Genomic DNA, 27470 nt, shown 5'->3' on the forward strand with positions numbered 1-27470 from the left:
AGCCTGCTGGCAGTAACCTAGGAAGCCAGAATTGTTCATAGAACCCAGTCTTTTTTCCACACAGGAAACTGTCTCCTTGCCTACTGTCCCATTTCCCTTGAGCTTTCTTGCTGTAGTTTTGCTGCCAAAGTGAGTGACTTTTTTCCTTGGGCTTGATTTTGATTGTTAAGTCTTTACACTGTTAAAGTCTAATGGTGACAGTATCCTTCCCATAATCTAGAAGATATTTATCAATAATGACAAGAAAACAGCTGGCTAGCAGTGGCTCACACCTGTAATCCAATAATATATTTTCTGCCGGTGGCACACCTGTAATCCTGTATTTTGGAGTATGATGGATATTCTCTGCAGGATGAGATCTAGAGGATCCAGGGTTGAAGCCAGCCCAGGCAGAAAAGTCCACGAGACTCCATCTCCAAAACAATCACCAAAAAGTCATGCTAGAAGCATGGCTCAAGTGGTAGAATCCAGCCAAGCAAGTAAGCTGAGTGAGGATGAGACCCTGAATTCAAGCCCTATTACAGACAAAAACCACAACAAAGCAAAAAAGTAACAAAACAATAACAACAAACTCCAATTACAACAAGAAAGCATTCCCCTTATTTAGGGAAAAATCAGAATGATTATACACAGCCCATAAACAGTTTCAGTTGTTCCCAAATAACTGCAACAATAACCATCACCATAACAAACAATGTAACAGTATGTTCCTTAAGGCTTATAGTAACATTGAGACTGGCCATTTACCTCCTATATTCTATTTTTCTTCTCTTTTGTGAAAGGTATTTCTTATATGACTTTGTTGGATAGTATAATTTGTAAAGGTACATTTCTTCACCACGCTCTGGTGGCTCACTTGAACCATAGCTAACACCATTCCGGTTTTCTGGTAGTTTATTGGAGATTAGAGTTTCATAGATTTTCTTGCCCAGGTTGGCTTTGAACCACCATCCTCAAGTAGCTAGGATTATAGGCATGAGCCACCAGCACCTGGCTTTATTCTGCTTTCTTGAATGACAACTGGGTATGCTGGGGTATACTGGTAATCACAGCAGTTGGGAGGCTGAGGCAGGAGGATTGGGATACAAAGTGAGACTTTGTCAGAGTTCTCTTGTCAAGATTAAATGAGATGATGGATATATGAATATTTACAAATTGGGAAGTGTTCTGCAAGACATGGTTCTATCAGTTGGAGGGAGAAAGATGTTTTCTTGGGAGATGAGTAAAGAAGTAACTTCTAAGATATCATCAAGGGATCAGAAGAAAGCAGAGGGGATCCTCTGTGTAGGTGAATAACAGCAAATCTCTCTACAGATGAGCATGTGTGTGGTTCTAGTTTTTTGTTACAGGTAAGAGCCAATCCTCCAACAATGCTCTTTGACATTACTTTCAAGCAAGCAGACTGACTAGGCAGCATTCCATGGGAAAGAGGAGTGAGCGCTACATGGAAAAAAAAATACACCAAGGGGTGTTCTTTTCCATCTAATAATGGCTGCCCAGAGGCTTCTATCTCTGGCAGCCCAGCTGCTTTCTCCAAGGAAGCTGATGAGATAAACTTGTGAGCCCAGGGCTGCTTCCGCATTGGGAGGTTTGGGCTGTGATGTGAATAGAAAACTTTGCATTCCAAGGTTCTGCCCTGCTGGGAGAAAAGACCATTCCCCCACAGCTGCTACCGGCCACGCAAGATGACTTCACTTTCTAGAACACAATGTCAGTGTACGGCCCACTGGCAAACAGGCAGCAAACTTCTGGAAAAAGAAAATAGGCTGAAGTCATCAAATGCTGGAGGAAGGAAACAAATAGATGATAATTTCATTCCTCAGCTGGTAGCGATGGTCCTTTGTTTCTCACCATTTGCTTTTAAGTAAACCCCAAATCCTTCATCCCAGTTTCTTTTATTTTTCCTTGGTGGAGTGGGAGCCAGTGGCCCATGCCTGTAATCCTAGCTACTTGAGAGGCTGAAATTGGGAGGAACATGATTCCAGGCCATCTGGAGGAGGGGTGGTGGTGGAAATGTTTGCAAGACCTCATCTCAAACCATTCCTGAGCATAGTGGAACATGCCTGTCATCCCAAACTATATGGCTGAGATTGGGAAGATCATGGTTGCAGGCCAGCCCAGACAGAAAAGTATGCAAGACTCCTTTTCCATAGAGGGAAGCTGCAAGTGTGAGTGCATGCTTGTGACCCCAGCAACTACAGGATCTTGGAAGCAGGCAGATGACAGCTCAGATGCATGCCTGGGTAGGAAGCAAGATCCTATCCTGAAAATAACCAGTGCAAAACAGAACTGGACGGACTATCAAGGACTAAGCAGGGTTAACAAGGATCGTTAAAACAGGGTGAATAGAGCTGAAGTAGTTCTTGGAGATGAGGAGGGGCAGGGGAGATGGATAGAAGGATGAAGTTGCTTGGCGTATATGCTAAACATGTAGAAATGTCATCATGAACCCATTCTGCTCCTTGTACAAGTAATTTGTTTGTTTACTTATTTAGTTAGTTAACATAGGGGCTAGAATTCAAGGTCTCCTACTCACTCAGCTTTCTTGCTCATGGCTGCAGACTAGGTTTTTTGTTTTTGTGCAGGGGGGCGGGGGTTGGTGCTGGTACTAGGGCTTGAACTCAGGACCTGGGTACTGTCCCTGAGCTTTTAGCTCAAGACTAGGATTCTATACTTGAGCCACAGCTCCACTTCTGGCTCTTTGGTCTCATGAACCTTCCTACTAGGGCTGGTTTCAAACTGTGATCCTCAGATCTCAGCCTCCTGAGTAGCTAGGATTATAGGCATGAGCTACAGCATCCAACTCCAGTCTGACCTAATCAAAGATGGAATCTCTTGAACCTCGTTGCCCTGGATGGCTTTTAACCATGATGCTGCAGGTCTCAGTTTCCTGAGTAGCTAGGAGGGATTACAGAAATGAGCTACTGACTGGCTTCTGTTTTTTTTATTTTGTTTTGTTTTGTTTTTTTGCCAGTCCTGGGGCTTGAAGTCAGGGCCTGGGTACTGTCCCTGAACTTCTTTTGCTCAAGGCTAGCACTCTGCCACAGCACCACTTCCAGCTTTTTCTATTTTTGTGGTACTGAGGAACCAAACCCAGGGCTTCATGCATGCTAAGCGATCACTCCACTACTAAGCTACATTCCCAATCCCCCTGGACTCTGTTTTTAATTTTTATGATAGTGTGAGGGTCAGGTATCTTATTTAGAGTTAATATACATACTTGACAAACATGCCTGATTTTAGCACACTATTTTTAAACTTTCAAGATTTCAGGATGCTCATCAAAATGACGATTATCATTCTAGCATGCTTTTCATTTTCCTGGTATCTGCAAGGCCAGATGTGTGCGTGTGTGAGAGAGAGAGACAGAGAAAGAGAGAGAGAGAAGGAGAGGGAGAGGGGGAGAGAGAGAGAGGAGAGAGAGAGTAAATACCAGAGTTAGCACTTTACCACTTGACCCACAGCTCTACTTCCAACTTTTTGGTGGTTAATTAGAGATAAGTGTTTCAACAGACTTTCCTGCCTGGGACAGCTTTGAACTGTGATCCTCAGATCTTAATCTCAAGTAGCTAGAATTATAGGAATGAGCCACTGGTGCCCAGCTTGGGCCTGATTTTTTTAAAAATATTTTTTATGAATAAGTTTTTTTATTGTGAAAATACCATACAGAGGGGTTACAATTACATGAGCAAGGTAATGAGTACATTTCTTATCAAGCATTGTTGCCTCCTCCTTTGTTTCCCCTTCCCATCCCTGCCCTGATATTTTTTAACATAGGGTTCAGTGGTTTTCATAGGCGTAATTTTGTATGCAGATATTTTCAGCAGTGGGAAGGGAAGCTAATAGTTTCATCAGATGCTCAACGGGGTCTCTTAATAAAAATAATTAAGAAACACTGTAGTAAAGTGTTTAGTAGAGGTCTGCCATTAACAATAAGCTTCCTGAGGGCAGAGCTATGTCTTCCCCTTGCCAAATCTCAGTACCTGGCAAGTAGGAGATATAAAAATAAGAGAATAATAAGGAATTAATGAAGGAATGACTAATATGCTGTCTCCACTCATGCTAGTTCTTCTTTATCTAGCTTTCTAAAGGATTGGGTCACAGTGGCAAATGTGATAAACAATGATTCTTTTGAGGAATAAGAATTTCTCAATGTAGTTATCACACTTGGGTGCGGTAACCTTTGGAAAAGGTAGAGAATAAATCTTAAAGATAGGAAAGATATCTAGCTTTCTGTAAATTTTTTAAAATCTGCCTTCATATGTGCATGCATGCAGACCTAGCTTCTCGAGATGCTGAGATGGGAGGGTCACTTGAGTTTAGGACTTAAGAGACTAGCCTGGGCAACATAGCCATATTCCGGGGGGGGGGGGAAGGGGGGGAAGCCCAGGGTCTCAAGTGGTTGAGTACCTGGTGAGAAGCCTTGAATTCATATCCCAGTACTGCAAAAAACAAACAAAGAGTTACCTTTCTGGAGGTTTTTTTTTTCACCCCCTGTAGACTTGGAGGCTTTTTATGTATTTCTGTGTAGTAGTAGGAGGGTCCCAGATGACAGGCTCCTAAGAGTTTGCTCTAGGTCTAGGTTTAGGGGAAAAGCTAGCATTGCCTGTAGGTTCTCTTCTCAGTTGTCCAATTAAATTCACGATGGTAGGAAAAGAAACAAATTCAAATGAGAAGCCTGGATGGGAGTAAACATTGTAGATTTACACTGCGTCTTTCTGGAAGTAAAGTATTATTACACAGAGCACTGAGGTTTCTCTTCCCTAGCCGTATACCCCAAACCTCAAAGGGATTTTGAAACTTTTATCATCATGTTGGCTGTAAAGAATCATTTCTATTTTTAAGGGAACTATCTACTAAGAACCATCAGGCTATGGTTGAGGACTGATTCCATCTCTGAAATTGGCTGCATCTGCTCAATGGAGAGAACATTCTGCCATGGATGGCTTGGCTATAAATTACCAGAAACTCTCAAGAGGGCAGCAAGTTGCCTTCTGTCCCCACTCAACATAAGACTCAGGTCGGCACAGAATACAGTGAGTTGCCCAGAAACAGCGACCATGCTGATGATGAACATCAGTTTCTAAATCAGACACAAGCAATCATATTCCTGACAACACCTGAGGCACAGAAATAAGCAGAGGAAGTCAAACAAACAGGAATACAAAGGGAAATCTTTCATCTACCTGTTATGATGGACAAAAGAGTATTTGAGTGTAAGGTAATATATCTAAGAATAACATAATTGAATAATACTTCAGTGGGTACCTGCAATTAGGTTAAGACAGAGTGCTGGGCACTGTGAGAGGACAAAGAAGGTAAGGGGCTGTGGTCTTTAGCATGAGAAATAAAACATGGATATAATTACTGTAGTGCAGGTGAAAAGGGATGTACAGATACATGTGTGTTTAGAAGAGATGGAACATTTGGCTAATGGCAGTAAGGTCTATTGATTTTATGGAAAAAAAGGAAAAAAGGTTGGGGGTTGCATGCCTAGCACAAGAACCTTCTTTTCCCTTTTTCTTTTCTTCTTCCCTTTTCTTTCTTTCCTTTTTTTTTTTTTGCTGGTCATGGGGCTTGCACTCAGAGCCTGGGTGCTATTCCTGAGCTCTTTTTGCTCAAGGCTATAGTGCTCTACACAGACACATTTGAGCCATAGCACCACTTATGGTTCTCTGGTGGTTAACTGGAGATAAGAGTCTCACTGACTTTCCTGCCTGGGCTGGCTTTGAAGCATGATCTTTTGATCTCAGCCTCCTGACTAGTTAGGATTACGGGCATGAACCACCAGCATCTGGCCTTTTCCCTTTTCCTTTTTCGTCCTTCATCTTTCCTTCTTAATGTTTCACATCCTAAAAATTCAGAGAACTGAAGATAAGAACTGTTCTCTAGAGAGATTAATCAAGTAGTTAAAAAAAAAAAAGCGGCAATGTGAATCAAGAGACAAAGCCAACAGATATTTGGGACATAAGTCAACAAGTCCAGGCAATGACTGACTGACTGTTCTGGGCATTAGCAAGAATGATGGGTCAAAGGTTACCAGGAGAATCCTGATGTCATTGAGGGACAGGGCTCCCAGGGGAGAAATAAGGGAAGGTTTGGCAGAACCTATGATGTGTAGTCTGAACACAATGACAAGACAGTGAACGTACCTGACAGGCAGCTGGAAATGTGGGACGGAAGCCCAGGGGAGAGAAGTCTAGATCGTCAAAGTTATTGATGTGAGAGAAGTCTGCATACAAATGAGCGTGGAGATCAGGAAAAAGGATGAGATCACCAAGGGAGAGAGTAAAGATAGAGGAGGACCAAGGGCAGAACCCCAGGGAATGCTTACATTCAGGACAAAAAAAAAAGTACCAGGCTAAAACATCTAAGGATAGTCAGACCAATAATCTGAAAAAAATATCATCAGACATATCTGAAACAAAGAATGAGGCGTAAGAAGGAGGGGGTCAGTGAAAAAGTGCTACACAGAGATCAAAGAGAGCAGGACCTTAGGAAATGCCAGACAGACCTTGGGGAGCAGGTTCACTAGAACTCTCTTGATGGGAGAAGGCTGTAGCACAAGAGGGAACATATGGGTTTTTCAAGTCATATTTGTGGGCTCTATCTCTCTTCAATATGGGCCTCTTATTTTTCCTTCCTGAACTTACTTTTACTGCTTTGTACAAGTTTGTAAAGGCTTCATTTTAAGGACTCAATAGACAGTGATGAATACTGATATACACAATGTGGAAGTTTCCCTAAATAATAAACCATTAAAAAAAACAACAACCCAGTAACAACAACAAAAAAACCCCAAAAAACAAAAAACAACTCCAGGATCCTAAAATGGTTATTGCTTATCCATCCTTTGCTTCCCAGGTAAAGACAGACTAACCCAAGTGCAGTATAGCTTATTTTCATGGGCTGTGAAATTATGTAGATTTTAAGCCTTTGAATAAAACAGAGTATCAGGGGGGGTATGGAACCAATCAACAATGTATATGTGCAGCAGAGATGAACTATCCTTCCAAAGTCTTGCTTGGCATTGCAGACTGTAAGCCTTCCTAAATGCTCTGCACATAGCTTCATTCTTTTGACACTTAGGCTTTGTGAAACTACATACTCTAATTACATTCAGTGAGAAAGCTTCTTAGAACTCAAGTGTCTTTAGCCATTTCAAATCTGTAGCCGAATATGGCATTAAATGATAAGGTTTCCCTTCCAAATTAAACAGGAGTAACCATTCTATTCACAGATGAGAGTAAAACATTTTAATATGCTTCTTTCAAAACAGGCCACCAATTTCCCAAACATCTGCAATGAACAGATATGAAATTGAGAAATGTTGGGGAATGGATTACAGGATATGCCTTACTAATGTTATTTGCTGATCTCAATTAAAAGAATATACACTTGCAGGGGATATAGGTATAATCCAGGTTTGGCATAATAATCATTTGAGTTTATCTAAAACAATGTTGGTTATTATATTCCTTAAAAGTCCATTGTCATAATAAAAAGCACAAATGAAGCTGGACACTATAAGCCTGTAATCCTAGTTACTCAAAATTGAGATCGGGAGGATCCTAGCTCAAGGCCAGCCCAGGCAGAATATACTATATTCTATATACTATACTCCATCTCCAAAATAATGAGAAAAAAGCCAGCCTGGAGGCATGGCTCAAGTGGTAGAATGTTAACCTAGCAAACATGAGTCTTTGAGTTCAAACTCTGGTACCATCAAGAAAAAAAAAAAAGGATATTTTTAGATGAACATTTTTCAGTTTGCTTGTCCAATTTTTAAACTTTTTTTCAAATACCGGAAAGCATGAATGTCATTAAAGGGGCTGGAGATGTACCTCAGTGGTAAAATACTTGCCTAGAATGTGATAGGTTCTAGATTTGACCACTAGTCCAGGAAACCAAAATTAAAAACAAAACAAAAAACAAGAATGTCATTCTTATCAATACCCAAGATGGAACAAGACATAGTCCCAGAATTCACCAGTAATGTAGGTATTTGGAAATTCTTGAGTTCTTATTCATAGGTTTCTGAGGTCCAGGCACGGACTTAATCCATGGTGGTGATTTGTATCCCCAGTGCCTAGAGTACAAGAATACCTTGTACATGGTGTTCTTTAAGACTCTGCCGAACGAGTGATCCAATGAATCAACACATAAATGAAGTACTTGTCTATGTTGTTCTGAAGGTAAGTCGTAAAAACTAACTACCATATATAAAAATGTTTTGTTCTGATTTTGGACAATCTTTTGGGTTCTAGTAAACAATCCCTCTTAGAGTTTGTCCTCTTGTTAACTTTGGGGGCTGAAAGGAAATTGTTCCCATTTTTCAGCCATGAGAGAAATCTCAAAGTACCATCTATCCTTGACACACTTTTAGTTTCACTGGGGGGAGGCCTCATAGGGAAAGTCAGAGTGGGTGATAGGGAAGGGGATGAGAAGGATGGCGTGATGCAAAGGCTGGGAGACTCTTTCAACAGAGACCATCATTAAGGTTGCACCAGCCAATAAAATGCTTGTCAACTACAGGTTCTGGCTTGATAGACCCAAGGTTGAGGACAGAGACTGGAGTGGGAAGGGGTACAGGAAGGAGCTATTACAGAGGAAAAAAGCAAAGCCAACACTGCAGAAAGGAGTCTCCCCAGGTGAGCTTATCTAAGGCTGGCATTCACCCAATGGTAAAGCCCAACAGTGGAACTCAAGATTCCTCCAGCCAGACTTTGTGAGTTTAAGGCCAGTTCCTGACACCTTAGTTACGTGATGTCAGACTAAAGATTTCACCTCTCGGATTCTCAGTCAAATAGGGATAATAAGGATATCTACTTTGAAGGATGTCAGCAAGATAAAACATGTGAACACTGTCAGGGATATGTAAGTTGCTGACTCCAGACAATGCACGTTGTGATTAAAATCATGTTTAACCTTGAAAACTCTAGGCTTTGCCTAAGGACTAAGGAGCAAGAGGAAAAGATGATGGGATTGTCTCTTAACTATCAGTATAAGCACAGTCCTATCTTCAATCATGCTGAGAAACACTGCTTTCACCTCAAAAGGACAGGAAGAAAAATTACGCCTAATGTTTGTGACAAACCACCACGGAAGAGTAGAAAAATTTCAAATGGTACAGGCAAGTCTTATTGAAAATAGTTGAAAAACACATTTTCTTCTGATGATAAGGAAGAATATAAAACGATCCATCTTTTGTAACAGCACTACGGTAAGAAAAACTATTCAAAATGGGTTCCATTAAAGAGCACATCTCATTTCACTAAGTGAAATAAGGTCATCCTTTTTAATTTCAGAAATGTCTTTGCCAAGACAAATGATAAATGTCATTTGCACTCTTGGTGCATAAATTGCAATAATTTTTTTAGACATACACTTCAGGGTTGAACTGCCAAGTCTACATGCTTCTTTTCATGGTTTGCCAGCACAGAAAGCAACTAGAAGGAAATGTCTGTGAAATGAGCAAGGTCTGAGCACTTTGGGGACAGTCTGCCCAGGATTCAAGGATCAGAGAAGCTGTCATTTCCTCCTTTGCAGCAGGATTATTCTTTTAGGTAAATGAAAGGTTGATTTATACGAGCACTCTTCTTATTATCTTGCTGAAGCCCACAGTAAGCTTGAGAATGCAATCAATACTAGAATCTAGGGAGTGATGTGCTGGTCCTTGTTTACAGAATCTCATAGAGAAGACTCACATCTTGGTTTCCACCAGTCTACAGGACCTAAAGAAGCATTGTTTTCCTATGCTTCAAAACAAACAGCTTTTCAGCTATGCTAATGAGCCTCCTGGTTTTCTCATTCTCTACAGAACAATCTAATTAAACACAACATCTGCAAACCCAGAGAGGTGACAATGGATCAGACTGGATTAGAATATGGAAAACCCACTGGAAATACCAGAATGTTTAGGCTATTAAGAACCAAGCAATCTACCAGAAAATTTTTTTATACTACTGAAGTGTTTTCCAAGGGACCATTATAGTCCTTATAATATGGTTTATATTTTTATATATATGCTAACAATGTGTTTCTTCACTATGCCCTGAAACAGGCCATAAACACATGGCATGATATTGTAGGAACTGCACAGCTTTCTAGTATGAAGATTATATAAACCAGCTAACAAGAGATGATAATAAAAATGCCTTTTGTACTTCTTAGAACAAATTTTTGAGAACAAATGAGTTCATGTTCCACCAATATTGTGCCAACTGTTATGGTTTACCAGATCTTATTTTTAAAAATATTGTAATTATCATGACCATTATTATTTTTAATAAACAGAATGTGTTGTTCAGGCTACTCCCAGATTCCTTGCTCAAACAATCTTCCTGCTTCACACTCCTGAGTAGCAGAAGTTAATGGGCATGCCACCCCATCCAGCATCAGATTCTATTTTTCATTACCTTGATTACATTGGTCAGTTTACTTAGCATGGTAATTTATGTTAATTGGTATGGTTCTTTTGAACCAGCCTGGGCCTGGGTGCTCTCCCCAAGCTCTTCAGCTCAAGGCAAGAGCTCTATTACTTGAGCCACAGCACCACTTCTGGTTTTCTGGTGGTTAGTTGGAGATAAAGAGTCTCATGAACTTTTCTGCCTGGGCTGGCTTTGAACCATAGTCCTCAGGATCTCAGCCTCCTGAGTAGCTAGGATTATAGCCACCAGCATCCAGCACCTTCTTACGTTAAGATGGAGACTTGTGAATGTTTTTAAGTAGGTGGCTGTGCTGGTCTGGAACTGTTGTCCCTCTCAGCTCCTGAGTAGATGAGATGACAGGCATGAACCACTGTGCCCTCCTATTGAGAAGGGATCTCGTGGACATCTTTTGCCCAGGCTGGTCTCCAGACATAATCTTCCTGATCTCAGTCTCTTCATTATCTAGGATTACAGGCCTGAGCCTGATCTTAACAATAGTATACTCATGAATCAATTGTACATGTTCTGTGCTGATTTGAGGGCACAAAGTCCTAGGGAAGTTAAGCATAACTTGAAATTCTGCTGTAGTTTACAGACAAACCCCACTGTCCAGGAAAAACCAAGGGTTTATCCATTTTTTTGTGTAAATGAAGAATAGGAAAGTGGAACTCTATACATCTATATTAGCATTTAAATCAATATGTTGTCTGAAAGCGTGTTAGGCAGCAGGATTATTTATTTAAGTTCATGTTTCCTACTTGAAATACTTGTTCAAAGTGCAGGCTGGCATCAAAGTATTTAATAGGGCTTAGATCAAGGGATTTGACTTTGTGCCTGACGAAAATAAATTTTAAAAGGCACTTTGATAAAAGTTAATATAAATGGGATATGTAAATATAGAAGACCATGTTTTGTCTCAAAGGAATGGTTATGCAGTAAATATGAATCTATTCCATACCTCAGAGGGATTTAGGTATTAAAGGGAGGGAAGTAACTCCTTTCATAAAGCATGGAGCTTCTTGTAATGTCTGATAAGAGTGATGAAGAGTGATTAAATTAGGGCATGTGTACAATTAACTTGCAGCCAGGAAATCTGATAGGAAAAAAAATACATTTTAGGACATAGCATTGAAAATGTCCTATCGTGAAGTTTTCAAACTGTTTGCATGCTTAACACAAGTCCACATAATTTTATCCACCCATGTGGCTTGGCGGTTCGACCTCTATGAACTCTAGTTTGAGGCAAAGATTGAGATACATTGAGACAGGGTGGAAGGAGGAAGCTCAGGCTTCCGTGGGCCCAATTCTCTCCTTTTCCATTCTTCTATCTCACATCGTGACACAGAAGCTGTTGTTTTCCAAGTTAGCACTGTTCCTTGACTTCCACATTTGACTTGGAATACTTCCAAGGAAGTAGTTTTTGACCTATTAAGGTTAACAATTGATGTTAACACATTTGTATATATTTGTAATGCATCTCATGCTGTCTTTCCCCCCTTATCAGGCTGTATTTTACCCAATTTTGTCAGTTCCTAGAGTCAATATTCTTTTATTTTTGAACGGGGGAAGACTCAGTATATAGCATAAGCTGGCCTAGAACTCACAATCCTCCTGCTTCAGCCTCCACACTGCTGGTGGCATGTATCACCACTCCTCACCAGAACTAATATTCTGAGTTATATGGCTAGAATACAAATTCGCTGCTGGTGATATAATCTCATACAAGATGCCTGGGAGAGAGAAATCTCCAGTATTCTAAATGCATCTAAATGGTGGCTCACGCTTGTAATCCTAGCTATTCAGGAGGCTGAGATCTGAGGACTGCAGTTCAAAGCCAGCCCAGGCAGGAAAGTCTGTGAGACTCGCATCTCCAGAAAATCAAGTGGCAGTGTGGCTCAAGTGGTAAAACACTAGCCTTGAGCTGAAGAGTTGAGGGACAGCATCCAGGCCCAGAGTTCAAGCCCCACGACTGCCAAAAAAAAAAAAATCAGAAAGACTAGTCATCTTAAGAACATCTTAAGAACAGAACCCTTGACACAGTAAAATACTAAGTACTTAATAACTTAAATCTCAATTTTTTGTTGTTCTCTAAATGTTTTGCATAAGTTATCATGTAACTCATAGGAAGAAATATTTGCAAATCATAAAGTATTAATCAAAGATATCAATCTTCCAAATATACAAAGAGGATCTATAATTTAAAAACATCAACAAAAAACTTTTTTTTTTTTTTTTTTTTGGTCGGTCGTGGGGCTTGAACTGTGGGCCTGGGCGCTGTCCCTCAGCTCTTCAGCTCAAGCCGAGCGCTCTACCACTTGAGCTACAGCGCCACTTTCGGTTTTCTGGTGGTTTATTGGAGATAGATAGGAGTCTCACGGTCTTTCCTGCCCGGGCTGGCTTTGAACCGCAATTCTCAGATCTCAGCCTCCTGAGTAGCTAGGATTACAGGCGTGAGCCACCAGCGCCCGGCTCAAAAAATTATTTTTTGAAACAAGCAAAGGAACAGATATTTCTACAAAGAAGCTCGACAAATGACCAGTAAAGGACATGAAAAGACAATTGATTTCAACTAATCATTTGATAAACTAAAATCAAGCCACAGAGAGGTTTTTCATACCAAACAGAAAACAACAAAGGTTGGGAAGGATGTGGAGAAATTCAAACTCACATAGTTGGTGACATGTAAAATGGAGCAGATTCTATAGAAAATAGTATGATACTTACAAAAATTAAGCATAGAACTACCTTATCAACCAGCATTTCCACCGCTACATATACATATACCCAAACAGCTATTTGTGCACCAAGGTTAAGCATAGACAATAGCTGGAAACAAGCCAAAATCCATTGATAGATGAAAGGACAAATCTAATGTAATAAATACATACAATGCAGTATCATTCAGCTTTGAAAAGGAAGGGAATTCTGATACATGCTACGAGACAGATGAACCATGAAAATATTATGCCAGACATTAAAGAATATTGAATGATTCCATGTATATGTGATAGCTAAATTAGTAAATTTCATAGATACAGAAACTAGAATGCTAATTATCAGGGACTTTGGGAAATGGTTCATAGGGAGTTACTATTTTTTTTTTTTAACTTTTTTTTTTTGGGTCCGGTCATGGGGCCTGAACTCTGGGCCTGGGCGCTGTCCCTTAGCTCTTCAGCTCAAGGCTAGCACTCTACCACTTGAGCCACACCGCCACTTCTGGCTTTTTTCTTTTTTGCTTATGTGGTGCTGAGGAATCGAACCCAGGGCCTCAGGCATGCAAGGCAAGCGCTCTACCACTGAGCCATCTTCCCAGCCCCAGGGAGTTACTATTTAATGGAGTTTTGGGATAATAAAAATGTTCTGGAGACTCACAAGAATGTGAATGTTCTCAATGCCAATAAACTATGCATTTACAGATGGTTAAAGTGATGCTCTTTACATTATATATACTTTAGTACAGCTATAAGAGGAGATGGGTAATAATGAATATCCTGTTTGCTGTACATACATATGTATGTATGTATGCATATATATATATATATTTATGTATTATGTATTATGTTGGTTCGTTGTGGGACTTTTATTCAGGGCCTTGGCACTGTCCCTGAACTTCTCTACTCAAGGCTAGTGCTCTATCATTTGAGCACAGCTCTACTTCTGTTTTTTTCTGGTGGTTATTTGGAGATAAGTGTCTCAGGGACTTTCTTGCCTAGTCTTTGAACTGCTATCCTTAGTTCGCAGTCTCCTTAGTAGCTAGGATTACAGGCATGAGCCACCAGTGCATGGCTGCATGATTTTTTTTTTAATCAAAAAGATCACACTATTAAATCTAACAACCATATTTCATGAATCAGGACAGGCTGATACCAGAGCTTACTACTTGTTTTCTACTGAAGTAGGAGGAGGAGACTTTTGTTCAGGATCTCAAGTGAAATGGAAGAGCTTGCCCCTGACTCTAGGTCATCTGGTTTGTTCAGCACTGTTTCCACAGCAGCATTTTTTTTTCTGTATAGGCCAGGAACAATCAGATTAGTGTTACATGTTCTGAGTCTAGAATGGCTGCAAGTGGATCAGAAAAATGACCCTAGAGGTTAAGTTTCATGAAGATGGTGAATTTGGAAAGAAGGGGTGAGTCAAATTTTGGAGAGAAGAAATGTGGAGGAGGAGAGTCAGAGGAGGCCAGTCCAGAAGCTAATCTGTTACATCTGTAGCTATTTAGGAATGGGGACATAAAAGCCCCCATCTTTTGGTCTCACCAATTATGTCTAGTTCTGCATTGAGATTAGGATCGGAGAAATGTTCCTTCAAAGCATAGTTATCACCTAGACAACAGATGTTCAAGGACAGCCTCACCTCCCATAAATTTCTCTAGGTCCATCAGCACCTCCAATTTGCAGGTAATCATAGGTGGTAATCAAGTGAAGTGGTAACACAACCTGACAAAAACCCTAAGTTGTGATGTTGAGAAAACATTTACACTGAGGAAATAGTCTGTGCAAAGGTTCAGGGGCAAGAAAACCAAGGCATGAGAGCCGAGGGGATAAGAAAGTCATGCAGACAGGAGACAGCTCCGCCACAACAGGAGCTGGCAATGGGGGCTATGCCTGAGCACATGGAGCTTTGTGACATGGAGCTATCTCTTCTGAGAAAGGGGGTGTTATAGCGTAAAATCTTTCCACTTCTTTAGTTTCCAAAAATAAGCTCTTCCTTCAATTTTTTAAGAGTGAACCGGTGTGTGTGTGAGGGGGAGGGGGCAGGTAAAAGCACTTGCATAACAAGCATTTGGTCCCAAATTCCATCCTCAGTACTGCATTTGAGTGAATTTTCAAGTGACTTTTAAAGTAAGTTGGACTTTGTTTATTGTCCCCATACAACTCTACCTATCCAAACCCACCAACATTTTAACAGTGATTATGAGGAGAATTTGGAAGTAGGAGAGTCTTTAGGAATATAAATTTGTAGTTTTTGAATTTCACTTTTTACTAACATGGATTTTTGCCCCCCAAGGGGAAAGGAGAGGGAAAGAAAATGACAGAGGAGGTAACTTAGATCAAGATGCATTGTATACATGAAAACCCCGTGTACCTAACTGATGCCAATAAATAATGGATCCTTTTGAGAACCCAAGGAATTAAATGATTCTAAGTTACAGAGCATTATTGCTTTTAAATCACAAAGGTAATACAACACTTATCTGGATTTCTAAGAATCTCATTTTCCCAGCTTTGTAAAGTTGTTGGGGATAGGAGAAGATATACGTGTTTATGTACTTGCCAATAAGAAAGTGCTGAGTACACTGGGACTACATTTATGACTGTGCACATAAATGTTTTAATTCAAAAAACATTTGTTAGCTGGGAATGGTGTGCACATACCTGTAATCCAGTATTAGGGATGCGGAGGAAGGAAGACTGCAAGTTGGAGGCCAGCCTGAGCTACACAGTAAGATGCGGTCTCAAAGACACAATTTAAGTATTACCATAGACAAGAGCATGTTTGGAATCTAGGTTTTCTTTGTTTCATCTTTTGTTTTACATTGTTAAATATTTCCATCATGGAGAAAAGTACAGAAAATAAATAACAGATGTCTGGCAGAACATTTGTCTTAGTTCCGTAGGATCTTCAACTGTATGAAAATCCCAGTTTATTTACCCTCCTCCTAATACTGGCACTGGGCAGGCCTCCTGGGAGAATTTCTCTAAGATATATACCAAGAAATGGAACTGCTGGGTCTCAGAGTATGACAAGCTTCTCATCATCAGGTACTCTCCAGAGTGGTACTCTTCTCTTCTGTACCTGGCACTGCAGGAGCACTGCCAAGACTCAAATGCATTTGAGTCTTGTCATCACCATGGGCATAAAGTGGTTTCTCATCATTTTAACTTATATTTTCCTCGTTGCTAAAGAAGTTCCCATCTCACATGCGTTCACCTATTACACTCTATTGTTTGTTACACTTCCTGTTTGTTCATGGTTTTTCTTACTCTTTAAATTGGGGAATCATTTTTAATTACTGATTTATGGGAGTTTGGGGGTTGTGGTGCTGGAGCTTATCTTCAGGGTTTTATGCTTGCTCAGCTTTCTTACTCATGGTGGTGGGCACTCTACCACTTGAACCACACCTCAAGTCTGGCTTTGTACTGGTAAACTAGAGATGGAGTCTCTTGAAGAATCGATTAGATCATTTCACTACCAACAAAATGGTGCTATCAAAAAGGAACAAATGTTGGGGACATTGAGAAGATAGGACTCATATCAAATATACATTTCTATAGCCATTACAGAGTACAGTATGATAGAGATGCCTCAAAAAAAAAACAACTACAATTAACTCTACCATATGATCCAGCTATTTCACATTTGGGTTTATATCAAAAGGAAATGAAATCATATTAAAGAGATACCCATATACTTTCTTAGAATTCACAATAGTCAAGATATAGAATTATCAAAGAACACATGAAAAGATGAATGGATAACGAAAATGTAGTCATAGAGACACTATACACTAAGACTTAGCAGTCAGAAGAATGAATTCCTGTCATTTGTAAGAAGATGGATAGAATTGGAAGACATTATGATAATCGAAACAAATCATATACAAGGGTTGAAGGCATAGCTCAAATGTGCTTGCTAAGTAAGCATCAGGCCCTGAGTTCAACTCCCAGTATTGCGCGCACGCGCGCGCGCGCACACACACACACACACACACACAAAGTGACTGGAAGAAACTAGAAACATAGACAAATACTGTCTGTTCTCACTTTTGAGGGTATAAAAGTTGAGCTCAAATAAGTACGCAGAAATACAGCTTGTCTAGCATTCACTAGGCCCTGGGGTTGATTCCCAGTGAAGAAAGAAGAAGGAAAAGGAGAGGAGGAGGAGGAGGAGGAGGAAGAGGAGGAGGAGGAGGAGAAAGTAGAATCATGAATACTAGACTAGGGAGGAGAGGAAATAGAAGGAGGTTGGATGATGGGTGCATTGTATAGTTAGATACTAGTGTTCAGTAGCACAAGTATAACTATGGTTTACAACAGCCTATTATGTATTTTATGAAGAACTAGAAGAGTTTGAAGGCTCCAAACACAAGGAAGTAATAAGATGCAAATGCTAATTATCCTGATTTGATAATTACACATCGTATATATGCACCAAATTATCATTCTGTACTACATAAACATGTACAATTATTATGTCAATTAAAAAGAAAAAAATAGCCTGGTGCTGGTGGCTCATTCCCGTAATCCTAGCTACTCAGGAGGCTGAGATCTGAGGACTGAGGTTTGAAGCCAGCCTGATCAGGAAAGTCCATGAGACTTTTATCTCCAATTAACTACTCAGAAAAAGCCAGAAGTGGTGCTGTGCCTCAAGTGGTAAAGTGCTAGCATTGAGCACAAAGAGACTCAAGGACAGGTCCCACACCGTGGGTTCAAGCCTTAGAATTGGTGGGGGGAAAAAAAGAAAGAAAAAGAAAGAATAAAAGAATGGAAGGAAGAAAGGAGAAAAAAAGAAAATTAGCCACATATAGTAGCTCATTCCTATAATCCTAACTACTCAGGAGGCAGAGAAGAAGAGGATCACAGGTTGAGGTTAGCCTAGGCAAAAAGTTTGTTGAACCCCATCTCAACCAATAAAAGCTGGGTGTGGTAGTGTGGTGGTATGTGCCTGTCATCCTAGTTATACAGGAAGCATAAACAAAAAATCATGTTGCACCCTTGAGCAGGAATTAAGACCCATGTCAAAAATAACCAGGAAAAAAAAAGGCTGTAAGCATGGCTGATGGAGTAGAGGTGGTAGTTCAGCCCCAGTACTGCCGAAAAGGAAAAGAGACAAAATAAAATTTAAAAAATTACAACATACAAACAAATTAAACAGAAGTATGCATGCACTGTTCAAAATGTTCTATGCACTAAAAGATAACTCACAAGTGATCTAAGTTTAAGCATGCTTTGGAATGCAATCAGGTATAAAAGGAGCAGCAGAAGACCTTCTCTGAGTTAGGGAAGTGGGGGATGCAGCACATGGCTGATATAAAGAGGGCAAATGGATGTAGAAGCCCAGTGAGAGGATGGGGAAGGGGCTTGCTCCTCAATGGTAGCAGGCATGGCAAGTGCTCACCTTACTGTCTTTAGGGAAATCAGAAAGTTTTGACGTTCTCTGTAAATAGTATCAATTTAGAAATCTGACCCAGAAAAGGATCACCTTTTCTCACTGACTTTGCTTATATGATCCTTGGCAATCCTCTTCCTTCTCCCTTCTCCTCCTCTTTCCCTCTCTTTTCCCTCTCCTATTTCTCTCCTCTCTCGCCACCAACACCTCTACCACCACCACCACCTCCTCCTCCTCCTTCTCCTCCTCCTCCTCCTCTCTCCCTTCCTTTTCCCCTTCCCCTTTCCCTTCTCCTTCTTCTGTCATGGGCCTTGAACTCTGGGCCTGGGTGCTGTCCCTCAGCTCTTCAGCTCAAGGCTAGCACTCTACCACTTGAGCCACAGCACCACTTCTGGCTTTTTCTGCTTATGTGGTGCTGAGGAATCGAACTCAGGGCCACATGCACACGAGGCAAGCACTCTACCACTGGGCCACCTTCCCAGCCCCTCACCTCCTTTCTTCTTAAATCATTTTCTTTCCTTCAGCTTTGTACTCATATACTGTTTTGTAGAATGGGAACTTCTTTGTACAACTACTTAAAGATAATAATAAAAAACATATATTTTAAAAAATAATTCATTCAGAATGTTTTGTCTTAAACAAACAAAAAAAAAGGTTGCAGTCATTTTCCACTGTCACACCTATAACTTAAAATTGTATTTGACTACTAGAATGTGCCAGGCTATATTACTGAAATTCTCATGTTCTACCTAGTTTTTCTTCTTTTTATATTTATAGCACAGGATCAGTTACTTTGAAAATGATTAGGGCTTACTTTATTTCCCCCTTTCACATAGTACTAGAGGTTGAATTCAGGGCCTCCAGTATGCCATCACCTGAGCCTTTACTTTGGTTATTTTGTCAAATAGAATCTCACATTAATAGACCTGGACCATGATCCTCTTATTTATTCTTCCTGTATACTTGGGATGACAGGAGCACAACACCACGCCTAGCTTTTTATTGACTGGGATGGAGTCTCATGAACTTTTTGCTGGAGCTGGCCTCAAACTATCACCTTCCCTATCTCCTTCTCTCCAGTAGCTAGGATTATAGGTATCAGCCACCATGGCCAACATAGTTTGTTTTCTTAGCAGGTAATATTTTATTTACCTATGACAACACCTATACATTTGTTATTGGGCCCAGCTGCAAACATTATTATAACAAAGTATCTTAAGTTAGAACTGTTTTTTTTTCCCCTTCTTTTCTTAGCAAATCCCATGTTTGACTATGGTGAAATGCTTTCTCTCAAACAGAAAATGATGGGCAGTTCCATACACAATGCCAGAAATGAACCTTGATTAGCTGGAAAATTCCAACCACTCAAATCCATGAACACATAAGCATTTCAAAAGGGAGAAAAAGGCTGCTATATTTTTATCATGATGATTACTGTGTGCACAGATGTAGCCGAAGTGATCACTGGGGGACCAACAGTTCTTTCCTTGTTGTCTACGGGTTCTTTTGTTTGCCTCTGGTATAAGTAAACAAACAGAAGGTGTACTCACCACTAAATAACTTCCCAAGCTTGCGAACTCCTAAAACACAAAGGAATTAAAAAATAGCAAGAAGCATGCTTCACATTTGTTGCAATCTGAGCTAAATAATTTTGAATCCATTCAAGAACAGGAGAGGATTCCATGGTTAGCCACAACCCTGAGTCTACTACTCCTACCATTGATTGTGGCATTTCTCTTTTGTATCTGTACCAGTACTAAAAACCTCAAAAGGATACTTCCTATTCTCCAATAGCCACTTTTAAATTTTGCCCTAGATGCAGAACATATACCATCATTTATTCATACAATGATCAATTCTTTTTTTTTTTTAATATATTTCCTTTTTTTCATTTTATCTTTAGTTGTTCAAAGGAATTTCCATTTAACAAAATAGTTTATGAATACAATATTTTTTGGGGGGGTCCGGTCGTGGGGCCTGAACTCTGGGCCTGGGCGCTATCCCTCAGCTCTTCTGCTCAAGGCTAGCACTCTATCACTTGAGCCACAGTGCCACTTCCGGCTTTTTTCTTTTTGCTTATGTGGTGCTGAGGAATTGAAACCAGGGCCTCATGCATGCAAGGCAAGCGCTCTACCACTGAGCCACCTTCTCAGCCCCTGATCAATTCTTTTGCAGTAAAAATCAAAACACACACATGCACGCGCAAGCACACACACGCACACACACACACGCACACACACACGAAATCACCAAACACTTGAGGTTAAGATATTTTCCATGGGCATTCCTCTTGTTATGTAAAAGGTAATATAGTGAAAATAACTAAAATGCTTTATTCTTTGGCCTTTCTGAATGTGCAAACTATTTGGCCCAAGGCATCCATATGCTGGGGGAGACACTACAATTTCTTCTAGAAGGAGTGCAAAAAAGAGGGAGGAAGTAGCATTTGGTTTTTGATGTAGAATGCATTATGAGGTATATTAGCTTTGTTGAGATAACAAATAACCTTAAATCTCAGTGGTCAATAACAACAAAATTTTATTTCTGCCAGGTGCCGAGGACTCACGCCTGTAATCCTAGCTACTCAGGAGGCTGAGATCTGAGGATCACGGTTCAAAGCCAGCCTAGGCAAGAAAGTCCATGAGACTCTTATCTCCAATTAACCACTAGAAAACCAGAAGTGGAGCTGTGGCTCAAGTGGTAGAGCATTCACCTTGAGCTGAAGAGCTGAGGGACAGGGCCCAGGCCCAGAGTTCAAGCCCCACGACTGAAAGAAAAAAAATTATTATTTCTTCCAGCACCATTTGGCAGCTAGGCTACTGTTTCACGTGTCTTCTCATTCTGGGGCCCCGCTGAAAAAGTAGGCCTTATTTTGGCCATAGCATTTTCACGTCAGAAGAAACAGAGAAGGAACAGCTGGTGTAAGTCTATGATGACTCTAGAAACTTTCCAAGACAATGGCCTATACTGAATCTGTTCGTTTTAATCTATACTGTCATTGATCAAATAAAGTCACACACCTAGGCCCCAATCATATTGGGACAAGGATGTGTCCTCCTCTCGTAGGAAATTTTGCAGCCCCATGGCAATGAAACACAGCTAACGAGATTATCTATGATGTTGAAGAAGATAGTTTGTAAGCTAAACTGTTATCTTAACAGAAGATTTCCTGAAATCCTTTATTCTCCTCATTTGCTATATCAATCAATAAGCATATACAAAAAGGAGTAAAGATTCCATCCAAATTATGATAGCTCAATTCTGAGGGCTATGAGAGGAACAAGATGTAATGAGGAGGAAGTCCTGTCCTTCTGTACTCTGGGAGGAGATGTAAGTGCAACTGAGCAGTCCTGACTTTCCCATCCTGGAGAGACAATGTGTGTTAAGGCTGAATGCCTGCTCTCTCTTCGTGTCTGGCACTCTCCAGAAGACCAATGCTCTGGGGGCTCCATCACAAGTGATGAGTTGGTGTTGTAGCATGGCTGGGTGCAGAAGAGTCTGAGATTTCTGAACTCCCACAGGCCTGCGAAGACATGGCACTGAGCGATCACAAGTAGGTGAATTGGATAGTAGATGTAGTGAAGACTCAGGAGTATGCAATCTCCAGTAGCCAATGGTAATCCTGGTCCACGAGGGAGCAAGCATCAGAGTTACAGACTGTGACCATAAATACTAGGATTTAAGTGCATGAGAGATATGCCCCCGCCAAGTCAGGACATACCAAAGCCCATCGTTTGTGTGATACTCCTAACCCCTACCCCTAGAGCCAATGAGACTTACTGGACCAATTACAACATTCAACCAGCTTGGATAATCTCTCTCTCCTGCTGATCAGGAGGCAGGAAGTCAGGAAAAAGGGCCAGTAAGATGCTGACAAAATCCAGGAGCTACATTTTCTTTGAGGAAAGCTCAAACAAATAGAAATTTCACGGAACTACCCACTTTGCAGCACTAACAGTGCCTGATTTAAGTAGGTATCCAATTAGTATTCACTGAATGAAGGAATGGATGAGAGGCCACAGTGGCAGGAAATTGATCCACTGGCAAATCTATCATAGAAGTACCAGGCAGACTGAATTAAGAAGACAACACTAGCTTCATCTTTGGCAACCACCCAACACAAGTCCCACTCCACTTCTAAATCAAGCCTCATGAAATAGCTCCGATCGCTGTATTTACTTAAATTTGCTTCCCTGATTCAAAAGTCCTTTAGATAACCTTGCTGCAGCCTTTTGCCTCGGGAAGAAAACATGAATAGCTGCTCAGTATTTCAACCCTGCAGTCGCAATAGGGAAGCAAACCAAATAGATGACATCTGAACCAATAAACTAGCTACGGGGTTTTAGTGGCAACTTGATCTTAAACCCGCCCCAGGAGAACATGTGTTCATGCTATTGAATCTGTAAGCATCATAGTGCCAGAAAATAAATAGAATACCAGGAACAGGACAGAAAAACTATGATAAGGTGTGGGCTAGGGAGTATGGCTCAGTGGTGGAATGCCTGCCCAGCATGTGCAAAGTCTTGGGTTTGATTCCCAAGTTATGAACTAAAATAAAATGCAAGGTTACACAGGATTGAGGTGGAGATATAGGTCAACTAACACTGCTTCTCACTATCCTGATACAGTACCAGGATCACCCATTCTATTTTAAAATAGAGCAGACTATGAAGATTCTGATTCATTAGATCTGAGTACAGTCCTTGAACAATACTATTTTTTTTTTTTTTTGGTAGGTCGTGGAACTTGAACTCTGGGCCTGGGCACTGTCCCTCAGCTCTTCAGCTCAAGGCTAGCGCTCTACCACTTGAGCCACAGTGCCACTTCCAGTTTTCTTGTAGTTTATTGGTGATAAGAGTCTCATGGACTTTCCTGCCGGGGCTGGCTTTCAACTGCAATCCTCAGATCTCAGCCTCCTGAGTAGCTAGGATTACAAGTATGGATTACAAGTGCCTGTAGGATTACAAGTGCCTGGCTAATAAAACTAATTTTGTAAATATCCACAAGTGATGCTATCATAAAGCCAGAGTATGCTGCAAGGGAGAACACCTTCACATAGTCAGTAAACTCTGAATGAACCGGTAAATGAGAAGGCTCCTCAGGATTATAGATTCTTATCTTTAGGAGCATGGACCACATTTTATTCTGTTCTGTACTGTAGCTTCCAATGTTTCTTATGATGAATGGATAAGAGAATGAACAAATCACAAATTCTCTGACTTTTAGCTTTATGATCCAAGGAGACCTAGACATGGGAGACAAATAAATAAAAGCACTGATAGGTAATGTTTGTTTTAAATCTGTACTTTCTTAATAGACTTACTGGTGTAATTTTAGATAGTGTAGATGAGAATGAACATGAAGTTCACTCTTGTTTTTTTTTTTTTTGGGGGGGGGGTCCAGTCGTGGGGCCTGAACTCTGGGCCTGGACGCTGTCCCTCAGCTCTTCAGCTCAAGGCTAGCGCTCTACCACTTGAGCCACAGTGCCACCTCCGGCTTTTCTTTTTGCTTACGTGGTGCTGGGGAATCAAACCCAGGGCCTCATGCATGCAAGGCAAGCGCTCTACCATTGAGCCACTTTCCCAGCCCCAACATCACTCTTATAAAGTCAGTTATATGATTTTTCTTAATTGAATAAAATTAATTTTTGTGGAAATGGAGCCATGGAGTGGGGAAGGTCAAGGGAATTAGTACTATAACAAGATTCATATAATAAAATCCCATATTCATAGTGTATGAGGATGAAGGCCACCCAGTTTACAAATATTGACCTCACCTGTGTTATTTCTGACTTGAATCAGGGAGCAGGTTGAGGTATAGGGTCTTATGTGCTAAGCACATGCTCTACCACTGAACTATACTCTCAACCATTGTTTGTTTTTATATTTACTTTTTTGAGACAGGGTTTCACTATGTACCCAAGGCTGATCTTGACCTTGAGATCTTCCTCATTACAGGCATGCACTGCCATGCTTATTTATTTTTGAGCAGGGTTGTACAGCAGAACTGAATGTTTGTTTGTTTTTTTGTTCAGTTCTGCTGTACAACCAAACAATAACAACAACAAAAAACTAGTGTTGCTGGTTGCTGTGTCCCATCTCTTAAATCCTAGCTATTTAAAAGGTAGAAATCAGGAGGATTGTGGTTCAAAGCTAGACTGGGCAAAAGGTTAGCAGGCCCTTGTCTGTATCAGTAAGCTGGCCATGTGGCACATGCCTGTCCCAAGTATGCAGGAGGCCACAGGAAGGACAACTGTGGTGCATACTGGCTGCAGACGAAACTATGAGACCTTATCTAAAAAATAGCTAAAGATGCCGAGGCTGGGGTTGTGGCTCAAGTGCAGAGTACAAGTGCAAGGCTCTGAGTTCAAACCCCAGTTTTGACAAAACAAACGAACATTCCTGATGAGCTTTACAACATTTTTTCAGCCCTTCTTTATGGGAACACAGAATGACTCCAAAGTCCTGGATGAATGAGACAAGTTGGCTCAATGAAAATTTCTACCTTTCTGTATTCTCAAGCTTTGTAGAAACACAGCTACAACTGGGGTGGGTTGGGCAGAGGTGGCGGGGGGGGGGGGGGGGAGAAAGCATTCACCACTTTGAGTCTTCCTAGTGAAATGCTTTAAGCATAGACAACTCTCTGTCAGTGAAGCCCAGTGATATTATGGGAACCAGTCAGGAGGAGGAGGTTGGGGAGAAGGAAAAGGGAATGTCTGACTCTATGGAGAATCCAGAGGAGACTGCAGTTCATACTGATACTCGAAGGAATACTTAGAAGGGAGGCATAGAAGGAAGTGCTGGATAAGAGATACTGAACAAAAGAATGCAATATCTGAGACAGGTGGAGTAGAGAATAATGGCCTGGAACTAAAAAAGAGGGAGGAGAAATCTATATTTAAACAGGAAGAGGTCACTAACACAAGTTTTCCTAATGAGACTAGGGTAAAAAATGGAGGAGAAGCCCTGAAGCAATGCTTCAGGAGGGCGTTTAGGGGGCGTCTCCTAATCTGAAGTTCAACAACCCTAGCCCAGAGTGCTTGGGAGACTCCAGCCCGCTTGGATAGATGAGTGCTAACACTTAACCACCTGCTTAGGCTGACAAAAGCAATTGTACCAAGTCACATAAATGAATGTTACTTTGAAATTCTTGAAAAGGGCAAGAACACAATGTTCCTGTGCCTTCTTCCACAGGAAAAGAACCCTGGATATTACAGCGATTCCATCAATTCTCTATGAAACTACAGCAATGGAATTAATAAGGCTACTGAGACAAAATACCATAAATGGAGTGGCTTATAAACAATTGGAAATTTATTTGTCACAGTTCTGGAGGCTGGCAAGTGCAGAGATCAAGATGCCAGGAGGTTCAGGGTCAGTGAGGACCCTCTGTCTAGTTCACAGATGACTCCTTCTTGTGTATCCTCACGGAGGAAGAGAGAACACTGGTCTCCTGAGTCTCTGTCATTAATGCCACCAAATCTGGTAGTTCTACCCTTAAGGCTTAATTACTTCCCAAAGGCTCCCATCTCTTAATGCCATCTCATAGAGGATTAGGTCTCAAAATAACAACATTTAGAGGCACAAGACAATGTTGATATTCTTTTGTGTTACATGCTCCAATAATCAGTGACTATTCCATTTCCCCATCATCTCTAGCTACCTGTTACAAAGACATCAGAGAAATCAAGGACTGGACTTTTTTTTTTCAATTCCAACTAGACAACTCTCAGATATTACTTAACAGCTCTCTTAAAGACATTTCAAGCAGGCTAGAAGCACATTAAACAAAATTTTAAGCCAGACATGATAGCACACACCTCTAATCCTGGAATTCAGGAGGCCAAAGCAAGGGGATTTTGAGTTCAAGGGTAGCCTGGGCTACCTTTGGGAGACAGTATCTCAAAAAAATTCTCATGGCTGGGAAGGTGGCTCAGTGGTAGAGTGCTTGCCTTTCATGCATGAGGCCCTGGGTTCAATTCCTCAGCACCACATAAGCAGAAAAAGCCAGAAGTGGTGCTGTGGCTTGAGTGGTAGAGCGCTAGCCTTGAGCTTGAAGAATTGAGGGACAGTGCCGAGGCCCAGAATTCAGATCCCACGACCACCACCATCAACAACAAAAATCTCTTTTAAGAGGAAACTCAATAAATATCATACACCACAGATTTTATGCAAATTCCCCCTTGGTTGGTATGGCATGAGGCTTAATATTTTCATGTATTATACTTTTCACTGTGTATGGTCAGTTGAGACTTCTACTTATCCCATTATTTACATTTCCTTTGTAAGAGTTTTCCTTGGAGACCTAAACCAGTAAACAATGGGAAAGAGAAAAGACAGGGGAAATTACAGACTTTATAAGTCAATCTTTTGAGTTCAGATTCTCTGGCTCTGACACTAACTACACGACTTTGAACAAGATATTTGAACTCTTGAAGCCCAGTTCCTTCTATAAAATGGATGAAAAGAGTTTCTCCCTGAAGATTTATGAAAATGAAACATGATCATTTGTTTGAAACCTTGCACAGCGTCCGATTATCTAAGTGTTCAGTAAACAGTGATTCATTAAGATTCATTTTTTTACCTATTTGACTGGAGTACCTATACCTTTTCCCCTGAGGCATTAATATAGCAAAAACACATCAGACCACAGGCATGCCTATCTAATGTCAGCCAGAAAGATTCCAGGAGTTTGCCTGGCCATATGGTTTAGTCAGACTAGAGCTGGCATTGTTGCATGTGATTCTTTGACATAAAAAACATCTCACCATTGATCATCAAAAGTCAATGGAAAATATATGCTCTCTAGGCAAGTGTCTAATTGCATCTTGTCTGCCTGAAAGTCCAGTGATATAATTTGTCATAATAGATTCTTAAAAGGTCTCTGGCCACATAGCGATGACTACTATTCATTCAACTGTTTCCAAAAGGT

At 40.8% G+C, this 27470-nt stretch overlaps 1 protein-coding gene across 5 annotated transcripts in view; it reads right to left on the reverse strand.

The window, feature by feature from the left end:
• The window catches only part of Frmd5 (FERM domain containing 5), a 238372-nt gene that overhangs the window by 97631 nt on the left and 113271 nt on the right, over positions 1 to 27470 (reverse strand). The window lies entirely within an intron of this gene.

This window comes from Dipodomys spectabilis, unplaced genomic scaffold (genome assembly GCF_019054845.1).
Source record: "Dipodomys spectabilis isolate Male_0828 unplaced genomic scaffold, ASM1905484v1 ptg000108l, whole genome shotgun sequence".
In the NCBI taxonomy this organism is placed as follows: Eukaryota; Metazoa; Chordata; class Mammalia; order Rodentia; family Heteromyidae; genus Dipodomys; species Dipodomys spectabilis.